The sequence below is a fragment of the Mustela erminea genome, chromosome 13 (assembly GCF_009829155.1).
Source record: "Mustela erminea isolate mMusErm1 chromosome 13, mMusErm1.Pri, whole genome shotgun sequence".
Taxonomy (NCBI): Eukaryota; Metazoa; Chordata; class Mammalia; order Carnivora; family Mustelidae; genus Mustela; species Mustela erminea.
The window spans coordinates 55,382,303-55,400,159 of record NC_045626.1 but is presented as its reverse complement, the minus strand read 5'-3'; the positions used below and the strand labels follow the sequence as shown (position 1 = coordinate 55,400,159).

Genomic DNA, 17,857 nt, shown 5'->3' with positions numbered 1-17,857 from the left:
CTTCTGGGAGAATTAACAGACTCAGATTTCTGGACCTACAATGTTAACAACTAGACCCAGCCCCTAAACTTGGTGATTTCGAAAGGAAGTACTCTGCCATGAGACATACCCTCTGTAGCCAGGTGGCTTCTTCCATGATGGATTAATGGCAGAGGCAGGAATAACAACTGCCTCTCCTGACACCTGCCATGTGTTCCACATATCATCCCACCTGTTATTTCTTAGCGAATGCATGTCTAGCCACTGTTATTTGGGGCATATATCTTTTTAAGAAAGTATGAATTGCCTACTCTGAATTTCCCATTTTTCTTTTTCCAGCTCTCTCACCTTGGAGATGGTACGGTTGTGTCATCAATATCTTTGAAAATGCGATTAAAGGGATGACTTGCTTGCCTTCTGCAGTTTTCAGGCCTTTTCCCAAATCCTATTAGTTCATTCAGTATGGTTGTAGTGGAAATTGAAGTTTGCCTATTGATGTAAGGATCCTTATCTTGTTCAGTTTACACAGATTTTAAATATCATCAGAAAGATTGTGTAGAAGTTGAATTTTTAAAAATTCAAGGGAGTGTACCTGGAAAAGGGGTTTTTATGCTATTTTATGAGAGCTTTGTTCTACCAAAAAAAGTGCAAGTGTAAAAATAAATAGATTTCTATATAAATTTTAAGTCTTTAATTCAAAATTGTATAATGTGCATATTGTTTTACTTATGAGGCTTTTTAGTATCATCTGAAGTTAGCTTTAATTCTTCAATATTATTTACATTTCTGTCTGAACCAGTATTTATACTTAAGCAGAACTCTATGTAATTATTTATATATCAACTCATTAAGCTTAAAATTGGACAGTCTACTTAGGAAAATATTAGTGTAACAGAGAAAATGTGGTGTGGTGTGAGTAAAATTATTAACAGTGGCATTAATATGAAAATAAACTTGAGGATAATAATTATTGATGATAAATGGCGACCAGTGAAATGATTTTAGCTGCAATGGACAATTTGTTTGTGGAGTAAGCATAGAATGCTGTTAAGATAAACTCTCTTCAATTATACAGAAGCATATAAAGGTATTTACTCTGCTTAATTCCCAAATGGTCCTAATAAGTATATGCTAGGAAGCAATCATGAATTTTAAAAACACTTTTGTGTCAATGGGCAATACCGTTATTGATCAAATAATAAAGCAATGTAATTTAATTCCACTTAAAACAGCAAACATACATATAAAAATAACATGTATACAACATTGACAAATAAAATAAATCCCCAATTAGAAAAAAAGTAAATAAAATTAGCAAATTTTAAAATGGAGGTTTTTTTTTTAAAGATTTTATTTATTTATTTGACAGATCACAAGTAGGCAGTGAGGCAGGAGGGGGGAGGGGGGAGGGGGGAAGTAGGCCTGGGGAAGGAGGAAGCAGGCTCCCTGCTGAGCAGAGCCCATTGTGGGGCTCGATGGGGGGCTTGATGTTGGGCTCAATCCCAGGACCCTGAGATCATGACCTGGGCCGAAGGCGGAGGCTTAGCCCACTGAGCCACCCAGGGGCCCCTAAAATGGAGTGTTGTTTAAATAAAGACCATCACTATCTCAGTAAAGGAGGAGTTTTCATTTCCACCCATGAGGTAAACATTCTAGAACTGCCATGACTATAACTGTTATGTCTTGATGACATGCCTAAAGGGGCTCTTCTGCCACCAGTGATTCCTATCTAACAATAAGCCATCCTTACTTCTCTGGTCAACGTTAACTTTGCCACTTAGTTTGCTAGATTCAACTGAGTTATGAATTAAAAAAATGCCTAGGAACCATCACTGTTCTAAACCCCATTGTTCACAACCGACCATTGGTAACATTGCAATACTCAACATTGTGGCTATTTCATTTTAATGGGCAGCTGTTCAAATAAAAGGGGTTTACTACAACAGCTTTTCAAAAATTCTGTAATAAGTGTACCAATGCTTACACTGCTTATATTTCCATATAATTTGAATAACAGTATTGTTTAAAACAGATGTCAGCTTCTTTGAATATAATCATATGTGGTTGTCAGCACTATGCACCCATAGATAAGTAACCCAGGATGAGGTTCTCTGCCTGTGTCACCTGTCTCATTGGTGCATTCTTCCTCTCATTTAAACCTTGCCCATGAAAACAGTGTTTCCGTTTTCATCAAAGCAAGCCAAATATATTCAATAAACATAATAATAACTGTTTTCTCAAAAAAAAATGAGGACAAGGTGATGTAAATTCACTCTATTTAGATTTCAATCCAGCTTTCTTTGATTTTGTGTAATATTAACATTGATTTGTCTAAGGTAAGGGTGGAACCAGAAGTGCTTTTAACTCTTTCCGTGCTGGGAACATTTTGACATTTATATCACTAAGATTTAGCGTCTTTAATGATAGACACTGTTGGGAGAGACCACGGTTACACTGCAGTCATCGGAACACTTGTCCTTTGCCAAAATTGTTGTCTGTACTCCCAAAGGTAGCAGAGGGAGGGGAAACTCATTCATCCTCTGGATTCCATTCTAATTTCATGCAGTCAGGTGAGTAAGTATGTCAAGATAGTCTCCTGATGAGTGCCTGTTGTCACAGAAATATATCACAACTCTATAAAGTCTTTAGCATAAACATGGTAAATGGGATGAAAAAAGTACACCACTTCAACAGCTATTTTTTTCTTTTAAGATTTTATTTATTTATTTGACACACACACACACACAGATCACAAATAGGGAGAGGCAGGCGGGGGCGGGGGGGAAGCAAGTCCCCTGCCCAGCAGAGAGCCCGATGTGGGCCTCGATCCTATGACCCAGAGGCCATGACCTGAGCTGAAGGCAGAGGCTTAACCCACTGAGCCACCCAGGCGCCCTCAACAACTGTTTTAAATGCTCGCCCTATACCGATGCCCTCTGCTTCCTTTTCTTTTTCTCTTTGCCCCAAATCTTTTCAATTGATTAGAGCATAAAACCCAGTTTGTGTGTGTGTGTGTGTGTGTGTATACTTGTAAATTTCTATAATCATGATTCCCAAAACGAAAACTGCATTAGCAAAGGGTTTTATATTTCTCTTTTCCGTAACAACCCTAAATTATGTTTGTAACCAAGGGACCAGTCTCGCCTGAAAAACAAAACAGTTACAGGTGTTCGTTTATGGTAGTCAACAACAAAGCAAAAGATCATTTTGGAAATTATCATTGTTAATCATGTTAAATTACCGCATTTCTTGCTGGACTCAACAAACTAATATATATATATATATATATATATATATATATATATATATATATATATATATGACCTAACGGCTATTATTTGCGTATTAGAATTTTTATACAAGACACCTTCATGAAAGAAAATTACATTTAAAAGTCACACAATACGGTCTTCGATTGCCAGCTACTGTTAAATAGAAGCCAAAATAGATGATTTAATACGTTTCTCTGCAAATCGGCAACAACGCTTTGTGAAAGCCTGACGCTAGTCAGTCAGACTCGAAGTTCCATGAGGGCAGGACCTCCTTATTCCCGCTTCCTGCTCAACCTCAAGCAGCTAGAACAGGGCTAGTCAACATCTGTTCTCGCCACCTGAAAAGAGTCTCCTTTTATTTTGAAATGGGATCCGCCGTCCGGTGTGTAGCGAAGTCGAGAGCGGGAAAGGGGCATCGGAGACGAGGTTGCAAAATCGGAAGGAGCGGAAGGACTGAGAGGAATCCGGAGGCGAGAGAGAGCATTCGGAAGGTGAACCCTCAGAGCTGGGACGAGGCAGGGATGAGCGCCCCGGGACACCACTGCGCGAGCGGGGAGGGGCCAGGCAGGAAGTAGCCAAGATTTGGGGGACTCCTTCCCAGGGAGCAAATAAGAGAAAGCCGCAGCCACCTCCCTCCCACGTGAAAGCCCGAGCGGCCGCCCCGCGTCCACTGCGCTCCCGGGGGAGCGGAACCCGGAGCGAGGCAGGTGCGGCGGGAGCATGCGCGCGGGGCCGGCAGGGGAGGCTCCCGCGCCCCCACCCGGCGCGTGCACCCTCGCGCCCCTCCCGCCCGGCACCGCGGGGCCAGTGGCGCCGCAGCCTGGGCCGGCCAAGCCTCGCCGCTCCGGCTCGCGCCCCGCCGGTCTGTCGCCGAGTCGGCGTTGCGGGCGGCCCGGCTCTGCTGGGGTAAGGAGGACGCCGCCGCCCGAGCCGTGTGGTCGGGGGACCGCGTGAGCGCCCACGGTCGCCACCGCCAGGGATGGCCCCGGGCCCCGCGCCCGACCGAGGGGCGTGCGCGTCGCCCGCGGCGAGGCTGGGCCAGGGGGCGGTGGCGGTTAGGAGTCGCCTCCGCTCGGAGCCGGCTCTTTCTCTTTCTCTTTCGCCGCTGGGCGCGCGCCGGGTTCCCCGCGCGAGGCGCTGCCCCACTTGTCGCCCACTTCGGACGGGCGTGGCGTGGCCCCGCACCGCCCCGCTCCCGGCGCAGGGGCCACCTGGGCCGGGGGTGTCGGTGCGGTTACCTGGGCGGGGAGGCGCCGGCGCAGCCCAGGGCCGCGGGACGAGGGGCCGGGTCGGGACTCCCGGAGGTCCCAAGCCGGCCTCAGGCCACCCGGCGCCCGGCGGTGGGCGTTTGGTTTTCTTTCGCGGGGCGGGCGTCCCCGGCCTCCCCGGCGTCCCCGGCCTCCCGGTTCTCCGCTGACGTGTGTGCCGGGACTCGGCTGAGGCCAAGACCCCCGCGGGCGCTTCCTTACTCCACCCCCTTTTCGTCCCTGGTCCTGGTCACTAAGTTCTGCTCAGCCTGGGGCGGGAGCGGAGCAAGTCCGCGCTGGGGCCCGCCTAGCCAGTATGTGGCAGTTTAACTAGCTCGACCCCCTCCCACTCCCCGCCCCCCAAGCCCGGAACTGCGCGGAGGCACGCTGGCCGGGTCTCCCTCGCCCTCTCCGCCCGAGGTGGGCGGAGGGGGAGGCTAGTGGACTGGGTACACCTGGGGCGGCCGCAGTTAACGTGCGGGATTGGTGTAACCCTTTTCTCCAGGTGGGAGAATTCCGGTGGGTTTGCTGCCCTGCCTTTTATATCCTGTAGTCACTGATTAAAGTCCACAGGATACTTTATTTTATATATGCCTTTATCCACTTAGAGGCATAGTCTTAATCTGTCCATGCCTGGAGGTGGAAACTAAATAAAAGGCAGGTCTGGACATTGTTATTGTTGAGACTCTTGCGTGTGATTACTCCATGAAGTCAGTCTGGTCACTGTGACCTGCTCTGCTGCGGTGTTTCCATGCCCAGCACTCACCCTTCAGGGTTATTTGGTCTCCAGGACCAAAGTGGCATTGTCTCCTGGATCGCACTGTTGGAACTGTTTCCGGAAGTTGCTCGGGGCAGCCTCCAGTTTCAGTCCTTCGCTTAAATAAGTGTGGTGGAGTCTCCTGGTGTCTTCTAGTTCCCTTAACTCCAAAAAGGTGAAAGTGACAAACAGGTGGAGTTTGTTCTTGATGCTCGGTAATAGATTTGGAATGCATTTAGCTCTTGGCAAGACACCGAAAATGCCAACTTCGGTTTCTCCTCAGGATACCCAAGAATTGGGAGAAAGGGTTTTGAAAGAGGAAAGATTTCAGGAGCATCCAAGTGGATCGGATTCTGCTGTACCCGCATGGGGTGTGATTGTTAAATAGGAAAGATGAGCTTAAAACTGCAATTGATTATGCTCTCATACTGTGAGGTACATTGATGAGTTTGTATGGGAGGTAGCCCTTGACTTTGGAATTCTTTTTTCAGTGCTTTTTAGGACAATATGGGTCTGCCTCTTCGATGACATCTCGATCTGTTTTCTGAGAAAGGATATTGGTGGGAGGATGATCAGGTGAAGATAGAATTAAGGAAAAACTAAGGAACTGTCTTAACTTTTACTGTAAGAGAATTGTGCTTTTAGGTTCATCACAAGGATTTTAGGTGAGCTCTACCATCTCCCAACATATTTCATTGCAATACTGTGTGATTTGTATCTAAAATTACACTTCTAATTCATCTTTACTTCTCTTAAAAAATTCAGTTGCCATTTGCACAATAAACCATTTACTATGTAATTTACTATGTATGTTCATACATTTGTATGACAAACCACTAAAAAACTTGAGCTTTTAATGTGTTGGGAGATCAAACATGCACACCACATGTTTGTGAACAAGATGATATACAGGAACTAGTAAATGGGATTTGAGACTAAATCTAAAATAAAATGCTGTTAGTCTGAAATAGATGGGGGTCAGAGGGTCTGGCAAGGAGAAGGTCTTTGGGGTCTGGAGTGATTAGAAAAGAACACAGAGAGAGTGGGCCTTGGACTGAGTCTTGAGGAATGTTTCTTCCACAGATTGACAAGGTGAAAGCCAAAGAGATTGGGGGCCTAGGAAGGAGAAGGGAGTTTCATGCCTCAAAAGGGATAATTATGATTTGTTTAGGACTAAGAGAAATTGTTTTCATTGTCCACGTTGGGAAATATGGTTGTGCATGCTCTTCCCACCAGCCCCTATCCACCCAAACTAGAAACCTTTTGTTCTTCATGATCCAGTTTAATTCTTCCTCTGTGAAGGTGTCCCTGATTTTCGCAACAGACTTCCATTCCTTGACTCCTACTTCTCTTGGTTCACCTATAAGTGCATATGTAAAGACAGTTTTTTTTTTTTCTGTTGGCCCAGACTTTAGATTTTGCTGTTTCTTGTTTATTTATTTTTAAAAATTGAGACAAAATTGACATATTAGTTTTAGGTATAGGACATGATGATTTGATATATGTATTGTGAAATGATTATGACAATAATTCAAGTTAACATACATCACCACACAGTTACAACTTTTTTTCTTGTGATGAGAACTTCTAAGATCTGTTGTCTTATTAACAACTTTCATACAATACAGTGTTATTAACTACAGTCACCATTAATGGTAATCATCAAAAAAGTTTTATATATTTTTCACAATTTAGCTTCCATCTTTAAGTAATACATATTCTGTTATGAACAGGTCCTTAGTCTTCTTTTTATTCAGAACATTGTTTGTACTGTAGTTCTAGCCTTTTAACTTAAATGATAACCCTTCAGAGTCTGGCATGGTCCTTGACAAGTAGTTAAGTGCATAGTCAGCAGATATTTGCGGGGCTGAATATGGATTCAGTGTGAGCAGGCGGCTGCTGAGCGGAGGCTTGGGGTGATAAAAGCAGCAGTGGGGAACATCATTCTGATGATGAAGGAAGATTTCAGATGGAAAGCTCTGAAATTCTTACTGCGAAGAAGAGGGAGACATGAAGCCACTGGGGGAGAAGGGGGTATGGGAAGCGCCAAGGCCACCCAGTCTGACCAAGGAAGCAAAAGGAGCCCCAGCTTCTCTGCACCCACCCCATTCCTTCACCTGTGTCTTTGGTTCCCTTTCTTTAGAGCTGAAGGAGAGTTTGAAAATCACAATTAGGAAAATGTTCGTTGTTTCAACGTTTTTATTTCGGAAAGAATGCTGCTGTTGAAATGGGGAAATTAGCAGGAGAGCCCAGTAGGTGGTTTGGGAGCAGGGTGGAGTGGAAAAATTCAGTGTTTAAAATACTGAATTGAAGGAGACACTGAAGTGATGAGTTTGGAGAGAGGAACTCTGATGTTAGGCAAGGAGAAAGCCATCTAGGAAATGCTCAGCTGGAATGGGGGTGATAGTAAAAAGCACGAGACAGTGTGAATACCTTATCACAGTGGGGGGCAGGGGATGAGAGAAGGTCCAGTGACTGTGGGGTCCAGTGAGTGATGGTGTCAGTGAGAGCTGGTGGTCAGAAGGAGGAGGAAAACCGGGCATCACAGGAACAGGGAAGTCAATGGAGGAAGTTCCACAGGAAACTCCCTATTAAGCCTCATCTGTTGCTAATGAAAAACCGAACTGAGAAGGTGTGGTTGAACTTGGCTGGCAAGAGGTGATCTCACTGGTAAGGCTTCAGTAAGAGCTGTTTGTAGCCTTTGCTTTCTGTTGTAGGTATGTAGATGTCCCCCTTCAATTTGAATAGTGTTTTGTAGTTTACAAAGCATTTCCACCTTATAGTATTAGTAAACATATTTTGAACATAGTTTATTATAGGAACATAACTCCAAGTGAAAACTATTTAGATTCATTAAGAAACCAATGGACTATTCACATACCCTTACAGCAAGTACTATAAATATAGATGCTATCTTGTATTTCAGCAAAATAAAAGCAAAAACAATGAATTAGAACATAATTGGGGGAAATGAAACTCTTCGTTCACACATGTAATGCTATCTTTTGTTTAAGCATTTGCACTCATTTTTCCTTTTAGAAAAGTGCCTTAGAAGAATTTGTCTCTGTTTTATTTTGCAAATACAAAAAAAAAAAAAGTTTTCCACAGTAGAGATGGAAAATCGCATCAGTTGTCACTGCTCTACTCCCCCAGTCTGTGTGTGCCTTTCAGGGAAGATGTCACTGCAGGAGGGCCACTGCTCAGCATCACCTGCTGAAACTTTCTTCATTTTATATTGATTTCAGCTCATGTGTGAAGCGATCCTCTAAATGAAGCTAGCTAGAGAATGCTTATGCATCCCCTCTGAAGATGGATCTTAAATGATGAAAGTGTGGTCGCTGGCACAATTAATAATTGATTAATAAATTGTTTGGAAAGTATCAGGTGTGGGATGTGGGCAGTGGAGCAGAAGTGCATGCATCTTTCTTTGTCACCATGACTGGCTACAGAGAACATGTTTAGGACAGATGGACAGTGCAATACTTTCATACACTGTGCTTTGGTTTGTGAGCTATTATGATAGCTTTTAGGATAATGATAGCTTTTTAGATTAAATCATTGTTGCCCTGTTCCCTGTCCTTTTGAGGGAGGAATGAGCTGAGGAACACAAATGGGGGCAAGGCATTTTTTTCTAGTATCCACTCTGTGTCAGCTGTGTGCTGTGTGTATGGGGATGGCTGAAAAGGACTTAACTCCTGCCTTCTTGACTTGTATAGGCAGGAGAGAGGGCAGATATTAAGCAACATCCCAAATAAGTGTAAAAGGGCAAATCTTCAAGTGTACTATGAGAAGGACGAACAGGAGTGCCTAATAAAGGTTTGTGGGTCACAAAATTTCTCTCTAAGGATGAGTAGCTGCTAGCCAGGTAGGAGCAGGGCAAAAAGAAATTCAGGCAGAGATAAGCACATGTGTGAAGCCCTCCAAGAGGGAAAGAGCTCGTGCTCTGGAGGAAGGGAGAGGAAGGGAGAGGTGCCAACTGGTTGGGAGAGCAGTTGGTGGGGTTGTTGATGCCAAAGCATGTTGAGACCCCTTCCTGCCCATGGAGGCCATGCTGAGGATCATGCATTCTTTCTTGCCATAAGAAGACTTTGCAGAGTCTGAGCAGAGTATGACATGATCTGCTTTGTAGCCAGTGAGGCCCAGTCTAGCTGCCATCTACAGAGTATTGCGCACCTGGCGAGAGCAATTAAGATACTATTGCAGGTGTCCAGGTGGGAATCCTGGTGCTTGGGCCAGGCAGTTAGGGGGTAGAGATGGGTAGAAATGAAAGGAGTGCAGGAATATTCTGATGGTAGAATTTATAAAATCGCTGATAGGTTAAAGGGTAAGGGAAAGTAATCCAAGGTTATTCTTTTGATCTTTAGCATGAGAAATTGGGTGAATTTTAATGGATGGGGAAGATTAGTAAGAAGCAGACTTGGTAACTTTGCTTTGACTGTTTTTTCCAGTGAAAAACATACAAGACGTAAAATATATTTTAGGGAGATAACTGAATGTCATTGTGATACGTGTTATTTATCCAGCACTGTGCTGGACCCATGTTTTAGGAGTTTAGCAAATATGGGCTTTCTTTTCCCCTCTTCTGTGGCTGTAGGCTTTTTGTATTCTGCTTAGCTCACATCAGACCTAATGGACCTCCTGAATTTGAATAGCCAGTCTGTCTGCAAATGGGCACACGCATCCAAATATGTGTAGTCTCAGAGCCTGCTGGCAAGCAGCTTTGGGGTGTCCCAGTACTGATGTCCCAGTACTGATCCTGTTACTGGGAGACTCTCCAAGGCCCGAAATGCTCTCTGGTCCTGCAACTACAAACCATTGCTTGCCTTCATGGTTCCTTCTTTTGTGAGTACATCAGACTTAAAAATGAGATTTTCTTGAGAGACATTTAAAAAATTGCTTTTGGTTATTATTATTGCTATAATATATTTCTAAAGAAAAACTGTGGAGCAGATGATAGACATGCTTCCAGGTCTGTGTAAATGGATCGGAGTTAACCTTGATGCCAGTTCAAGACCCAGTTCATAGATGAACCCTTGTTCATCTATGCTCTTGTCTTTGGCTTTCTGGATTTCACCATGCATGAGAAACTGGATAAACTGCAGGAAGACTGGCGAGAAGCATACCTGATAGCTTTGCTTTGGTCATTTTTCCAGTGAAATACCTACTGAGTATAGGCTGATATTAGGACGACAAGTTGATATGGGTTGTGTTATGTCTCATGGTGTACTGACTTGGCAGTCTTTGGCAAATGGAGTTAAGACTTAAATCCAGGGTCACCAATTTGGACATGAAAAGGGGCTAGCAGGTAAGGGCACTGAGTGAAGTAGAAGAAAACTCACAAAGCGCTCTTGATTTCAATTCTATTTTCTCACCTTTGAAAACTGGGCATAGGTACTTGTCCACTCTAGGAAGTTCTTTCAGTACAGAACTGTGGGAAGGGAGAAAAATGCCCTCTGTGCTGTGCAAACAGTGGGGAGTAGTTTTATATGGTCTAAAGAGGTAGCTGTTATTAAAACACACACAACAACAACAACAACAACACCAATAGCCAAAAAACCTCAGATTGGAAATCTGCATTTAAAAAAAAATGTGAAACCTCCCTACTTAAAAATACTGGCTCACACTTTTTAGGACACTGCTAAGGTAGACAATGTATTTGCAGACCAGATGAAGTTGTGGGCTGCCTTTTTACAACCCTTGACTGGTGGGGTCAGCTCTGGGATTCCGTTTAATCATTTTGTCTTTCTTACTTATCATGAATGCTTTTCTTATTATGATGGAGAATATCAGGAAGCATACCAGCTTGTTGCCCTGATTCCTGTCCATTTAAGTCTGCCTTGATTAAATCTGTGTGTGAGGAGTGGGCTGTGGGCCTGGCCTTGATTCTGTAAGGCAAATACTTGTGCAGGGGGCTAGAATTCTCTAAATTTGGGTAGAATCTAGACATTTTAAAGCTTTCTGTCATGTTTCTGTGGAATTTTTTCATGTGTCTCCATTATTCAAGTCTGTCTTTTCCACCGGTTGTCTAAGAGTTTGTGTAACTTATGGACACTACTTTCTGTGATTGGAGGGGAACAGTGTTTGCTCTGGCTTATGGACTTTTGCACATTTGTACCTGCCTTTCTTGTGGCTGTGAACTTTCCTGCTCCAAGAGTCCTCCAATTCTCCCTAAAAGTGGATCACTCCCACCCCTCTGCGCTTTCCTTCACAATGTGCTATTGTCTGCTATTTCACTCAGAAGGGTGGAGCCTTACTCTACTGTGTTTCCCAGGGAAATTTTTGGATTCAGTTCACTACATCTTTCTAAAGTTTAGCAATTTCCTGACATATGTCAAAGACCAGTAAATAAAAGTTGAATGATTTTGAGTCAATTAATGACAGGCTCATAAACCAAAGAAGTTCCACAAAATCATTAGCACATTGGGATTCTGTTGAGTAACTAGCTAAGACTTTGAGTTTGATTAAAAAGGTAAGCACTGACCTTTCAGCCACTATTTTTTTTTAAATCATTATTATGGTCACATATCAAAAAGAATATAAAGGTTCTTCTCTTTTTGCTTTATGGCAAAGAATATTATTTAATTCCCTGTTATTATACCCTTTAGTCCTGGTCCTAGACATTATCAAGGAGAATTATTGCAGATGCCAGGGTAGCACTTCCAAATCTATATTTTTTGCACTCAATTTCTGAGGATGGTTAGAACAAAGATTTTGTTCTCCTTTTTCTTCTAAAATTGTGAGCTTGCTTTGATTTTTTTTTTTTCCAGAAGATGTCTGCATGTTTCTCTGGCAGCTGAACATATCCATTTGGGTTTAGAATAGGAATTGTCAGGGCTAACAGACCCAGAATTTGAGAAGCCTTGACCACCGTGGGAGAACATCTTTTTGCTAAGAGCACTTGGAAAAATCCAAGGCTTATAGGTGATTTTCAAGTTGATAGACTTCTGTGTAGGATCACGAGTGTATTTCATTTGTTTTGTTAATTGAATGTCACGGATACTTGGTACTTTTTAGAAAGATAATAGGGTAAGTCACATTGCTGGATTCTGCACCCCATGTAAATTAGCAGCTGTCAGCATGCTGTCTTGTGCAGAGACCCTCTGTACAGTACAGACGTGTCCTCGCTTCCGGCCGTTGCCATCTTTGTGTCTTGTGTGAATGAGGGTGCTCAGCCATTTTACTGCAGTCAGTCATTAGTAATCTTTAGGGCCACTTTATTCTTCTGCTGAGGACAAGGAGAACATCATTGGCAGTCTTTTCAGAGCTGGCTGGCATCTGTGTCCAAAACAAACAATGCCCATTGCTGTGGAGTAAATGGTGAGGAAAAAGAAGCTGTGGAGGGTATAGTTATACAGCAATTACCAGTGTGATGTACAACGTGTAAGCCTAGTAGACATGGTTTTAAATTAGGCTTCTGTCCAAATAAGTTGTCTGTCAAGTTTTTAGAAGCTTCCGCTCAGAGTAGCTGTGACTACTGTCACGGAACAACCACAGCTTAGGAAGAAGTCTTGGCTGTTCCACATTTAACAGTTTAGATTCATAATTTTTTTTTTTTAATATTAGAGGGTTTGGAAGTACTCTAATTCAGTTCTCTCTCAATCCCTATAATGAACAGGTAATGTTTTTGTTCTCAGGAGGCTGTCCTATGTGCTGTGGGATGTTAAGCTGCAGTATCCCTGGCCTCTGCCCACTACAGGTCTGTAGTTGTGACAGCCCAGATTGCCTTCTGACATTTCCACGTGTCCCCTGACGAGACGACCAAGAGGGCAGAGTCACCCCCCCTGAGAACAACTTACCCAGTTCAGCCTGTTTTGTAGAAGACAAATCAGAGGTCCAGTTGTATTAAGCAGTGTGCCCAAGATTGGAAGTCACTATGTGAGAATATGAATTTAAAAACACATTATCCAATGGGAAGGGATTTCTTAGCAATCAAAACTCATTTTTCTCATGTAAAAAAGTAGTTCTGATGACAGTCGCTGTTGATTCTGTCTTGCCACTACTAGCCAAATACAAGTGTCACTGCTGTTAATCAAACTGTGGCAAAGACATAAATTATTAATAGTACTTCAAAAGCCAAAACAAGTTGTAAAGTAATTGAAATTTTACCACATTGATAAGTCATGTATAAAATTACTTGGTTTTGAGCTCCATCTTCTTATGTCTTGATGTTCTTTGCCCACTTCATAAATTTCTACTAATAACAAGGATAAACAAATCTTGTCACATGTATTTCTAATCCAAACCCCTTATTGCAGAGAGGGGAAAATGAAAGCCCCATGGAAGGCCTGATTTACTCAGGTTCTTCCACCTGAGTAATGGCAGAGTGGGAGGCTTGACTTGGCCTTGCTGAGCTCTAGCTCCGGCTGTTTGCTATTAGAGCACATCACCTTCTGTTTCCCTTCGCCAGGCTGTGCAGCAAAGTTGTGTTCAATAGCTTGGCCAATCTTATTCTAGAGTAATAATTAATCCTTTGTGTGCTTGTACAGTTGGGAATTATGAAACCAGTAATAGAAATATCTGCGAAGTCAGAGGACCCTCATTCAGTCCATAAATGTTTATTCAGTGTCTGCTTTGGCCAAGAATGTGCTAGGCTGTGAAATGTAAGGGAGGCGAGAAGGAGTCAGCCGTTATGATGCTGGTCCTGCCCCCAGGAAACTCACAACCAAAGACACATTCAAATTTGAGGCTTCTCTGTATCACAGGAGAGAAGATGTGCTGATTTATTTATGTATTTATTCATTTAGCTGCATTTTTGAGTACCTGCTGCATGCTGGGCCAATGCTAGGCCCAGGGTACTCTGTCTTTTTAGTCTAGGAAATACCCAGCATGAAGCTGAGAGGGGATGGTGTCTGCTAATGAGTGGTCCCTCAGGCTCTACAAGAGAGGTGTGAAAAATATCAATGCCTATGCTGACAAGGGAGTGACCAAGCTTCTCAAAGTTAGTGAGAGCGAGAACGTCTTTGTTAAGTCCATAGCTGACGAGCATTACTGTTCTGCTCCACAGATGGTGCATAGAAACTGACTGTGGAAGGTCACACAATGGCAGGGCTGAGTTACCTTCATGCCAGTTCTAGTCATTGTCAGCTAGATCACATAGCACTCCCTCCAGAGACCAGGTGTAACAGAAGGAAGAAAACTTCCAAGGTTTTAATCAACCCCTTGTAGGGATGATTGATGTCTTCAGGGTTGTGTTATTTCCATATTGTTTATGTGGCTACTGTTGGCATATGGCACAAAAGAGGAGGGAGTTCATTTTTTTTTTTGGAAATTGACAAATCTATGTCCTCATCTTTGAATGTGCTCATTGAGTGTGATATCACAATGAAGATAATAAATTCGGCAATATGTACACTTCTGAATGAACATGAAAAAAGTTCTCCACCTTTTCCCCAGGCTAAGTCACTAAAAATGTCAGTCAAAGCCAAAAATAAAAAAAGTGGTTTATAAATTATTTTGAGAGATGATTTAATTCACTCATCTTCTTTAAATTATTCTGATTTTTTACCTAATCCACTTCAGAGTTTCCATAATGAATATTCTTATGGCTAAACAAAAGCACAGTTCCGTTTTACATCCCTCCTTAAGCTCACACTTTCCTGTAGGCAATGAGGGTCTTATTCTTATGAGACTAAGTCAGGAAACTTTTATTTATTTATTTATTTACTTATTTTTAAACTATTTATTAGAGAGAGAGCGTGCATGCACACCGCATGCCCATGCACACAGGAGGGAGGTACAGAGGGAGAGAATACCAAGCTGACTTTCCACTGACTGAGCACAGAGTCCAACTGGGGACTTAATGCCACAACCCCGAGATTGTGACCTGAGCCAAAATCAAGAGTTGGATGCTCAACCAACGGCACCATCCAAGAACCCCAAAAGTGATAAAACATTTAAAGAGGGAAAAGCAAATTGAAGGTTTTTTAAAATTCATTTTTCTCCTAGAGTTTGTACTTAACTCCCACTCCTGGCTAGGCATAAAATAAAAACCTAAGTGAATGGCTTAGGCTGTTCCTGTCACCTGTATTCCTTTTCCCCTTGTTTGTTGAACTTGATAATAGGAAGAACCAAGGTCTATGAATGTTTTGGGGTCAGGGGTTCCAACTTTACGAACTCTTTGATAACATATATTTGTAACATCCCTCTTAGTATCTTGAAATGATATTATTAGGTAAATAATTTACCTGCACACGCTTTCAGAAAAGTCAATATAATGTACATATATAGTAAAATGGGAGAAATAAATGGAAGGTAATTTATAATTAAATGATTACACCAAATGTTTGGACATGATTAGTCTAGAAAATAAAATGAAGTCGTTGGATGGCTTATATTATATAAAAATTCGCCAATAAAAATGCTGACTGTATATGTGGGGGGCACCCGGCACAGTCATTTCAGTTTCCAATGAACACATGGTTTCAGTTCATGTTGTGATCTCAGGATCCTGAAATTGAGCCCCACGTTGGGCTCTACGTTCAGCAGGGAGTCTGCCTGAGACTGTCTCTTCCTCTCCCCTGCCCCTCCCTGCTGCATGCCCTCTCTCTCTCTTTCTCTCTCTCATATATAAATAAATCTTTAAACAAATGCTAACAGGGGGGTTGTATCAGGGAAGGGGAGTCTTTGAGCAGTCATGTGCTTAATTATATAATTTTCTAAAATGGTGGAAATAATTGTCAAAATTCTCCTTGAAGCAAACTAAAACCTTTCCTCAGTTTACATAGAGTTGCATTCCTGGGAAAGGCAGGAGATATTAAAACCATTGCAAAAAAGCACTTTCTGAATATATTTAAAATGAAATTATGCTCCATGTTTAGAGAAGCCTAAGTAGGGTTTGCATATACATGACTGTCAGGTGAGAGATTCTGACCTTTTAAAAGTGAGAGCCTTTGCAGTACCCTGTCTCTTCCTTTTTTTTTTTTTTTTTTTTTAAAGGAGTTGAGAAAGAAAATCAGTGTAGGGGGTTTATCCATGTATGGTTTGGCTAGAAGAGTCCTATATGCAAACTGTTTGTTCTACTCATTGGTACCATATCTACATTTTATAAGCTCTTTCTGCCCATGCAGTTGTTGCTCTGGGCATGTTTTGAGGTTTTGGGGAGGTAGGGGTGGGATTAGATTCCAGCACATTCTCACAGTTTGAATAGGATGTAAAAAGCCACAACAAATTTCTACAAAGTAATATATTTTTTAAAGATTTTATTTATTTATTTGTCAGACAGAGATCACAAGTAGGCAGAGAAGCAGGCAGAGGACGAAGCAGGCTCCCTGCTGAGCAGAGAGCCTGATGTGGGGCTTGATCCCAGGACCCTGGGGATCATGACCTGAGCCAAAAGCAGAGGCTTTAAACCACTGAGCCACCCCGGCGCCCTTACAAAGTAATATTTTAATGGTGTTTGATATCTAGTTAAAATTCCAAGAATGAAATATAGTGTATAAAATGATTATGCAGTGATATCTATAAATAGCGCTTGTAAGGATCGAAAGTTAATACGTACCATGTACTCATAAACACTGAAACACCTCCACACTCATGCTCACATTGGACGATTTTGAGTTTATTGTTTTTCTCTTTTTTTTTTGGCGGGGTGGTTATTGTTGATTTGGTAATCCTTACTGTCCATGAGAGGTATAAACGTATATTCACCTATATTCAGTTTGCTTGCCACTGTATAGTTACTATCAGATATAGTGTAAGATTGTGTTGAAAGGGTGGTATGTGTGATCTTCTGAGGTCTGTTTTTAATGATGCAAATTAGAGGTGAGAGTAGGCGAACACATCTGGCAACAGATTAAAATTGTGTTCTGGTCCAACAGTGCAAATGGGGGAACATTGTAAGTATTAGCTTCTGACGCTCAACAGTGAGGATGTGGGCAGCGTGGGAATCTGAGGGGATGGCTTTGTGGGTTTGGCCTCTTTCACTGTCTGCATTGAGGATACCGTTCAAAGCTTGTTGCCTCTCTCAACCTGTCTGTTCTCAAGAGATGTGTATTGATTTTGGGGATGAGCATTAAGCAATTTTCTTGATTATTGCTTGCATGTGCAGAGCTTTTGCTGCGCTTCCCAAGTAGTTTACAAAAATCAGACCTACAGGTTTTATAGTTACTCTTCTTTGATATCATCCCTGGCCTTTATGTGATTGGTTGTTTGTTTGTTTGTTTGTTTGTTTGTTTTTTGCCTCTTGTTTTATTCTGTATTTGGAGGCCAAGAGTAGAAACACCTGGACAGCGTGCATCCCATGGTTTGTCAATTAATATGGATTTAGAGCTAGACCAGATGTAGAGGAGGCAGAGAACATTGACATAATAAATTGTTTAAGATTCACTGTTTTGAGTTTTAGAAGGTTTATGATAGTTTAATTTTTTTTTCTTAGCAGAAAAATTTTTTTTAATTAAATTTTATTTTTTCAGTGTTCCAAGATTCATTGTTTATGCACCACACCCAGTGCTTCATTCAACACATGCCCTCCATAATACCCACCACCAGGCTCACCCAACCCCCCAACCCCTCCCCTCCAAAACCCTCAGTTTGTTTCTCAGAATCCACAGTTTCTCATGCTTCATCTCTCCCTCTGATTTCCCAATATTCACTTTTCCCTTTCT

General features: G+C 42.3%; 1 protein-coding gene across 6 annotated transcripts in view; it reads left to right on the top strand.

Moving 5' to 3' along the window:
* The first annotated feature begins 3,642 nt into the window (after positions 1–3,642).
* The window catches only part of L3MBTL4 (L3MBTL histone methyl-lysine binding protein 4), a 453,724-nt gene continuing 439,509 nt past the window's right edge, over positions 3,643–17,857 (top strand). For 2 of the 6 annotated variants that reach the window (XM_032309585.1, XM_032309583.1), the window contains exon 1: positions 3,972–4,157. The gene's annotated coding sequence lies outside the window, so the exon portion shown is untranslated. Of the gene's footprint in view, positions 3,743–3,968; positions 4,158–17,857 lie in introns of those variants that run through there. The other 4 variants (XM_032309584.1, XM_032309588.1, XM_032309587.1 and 1 more) reach the window with 4 other exon arrangements.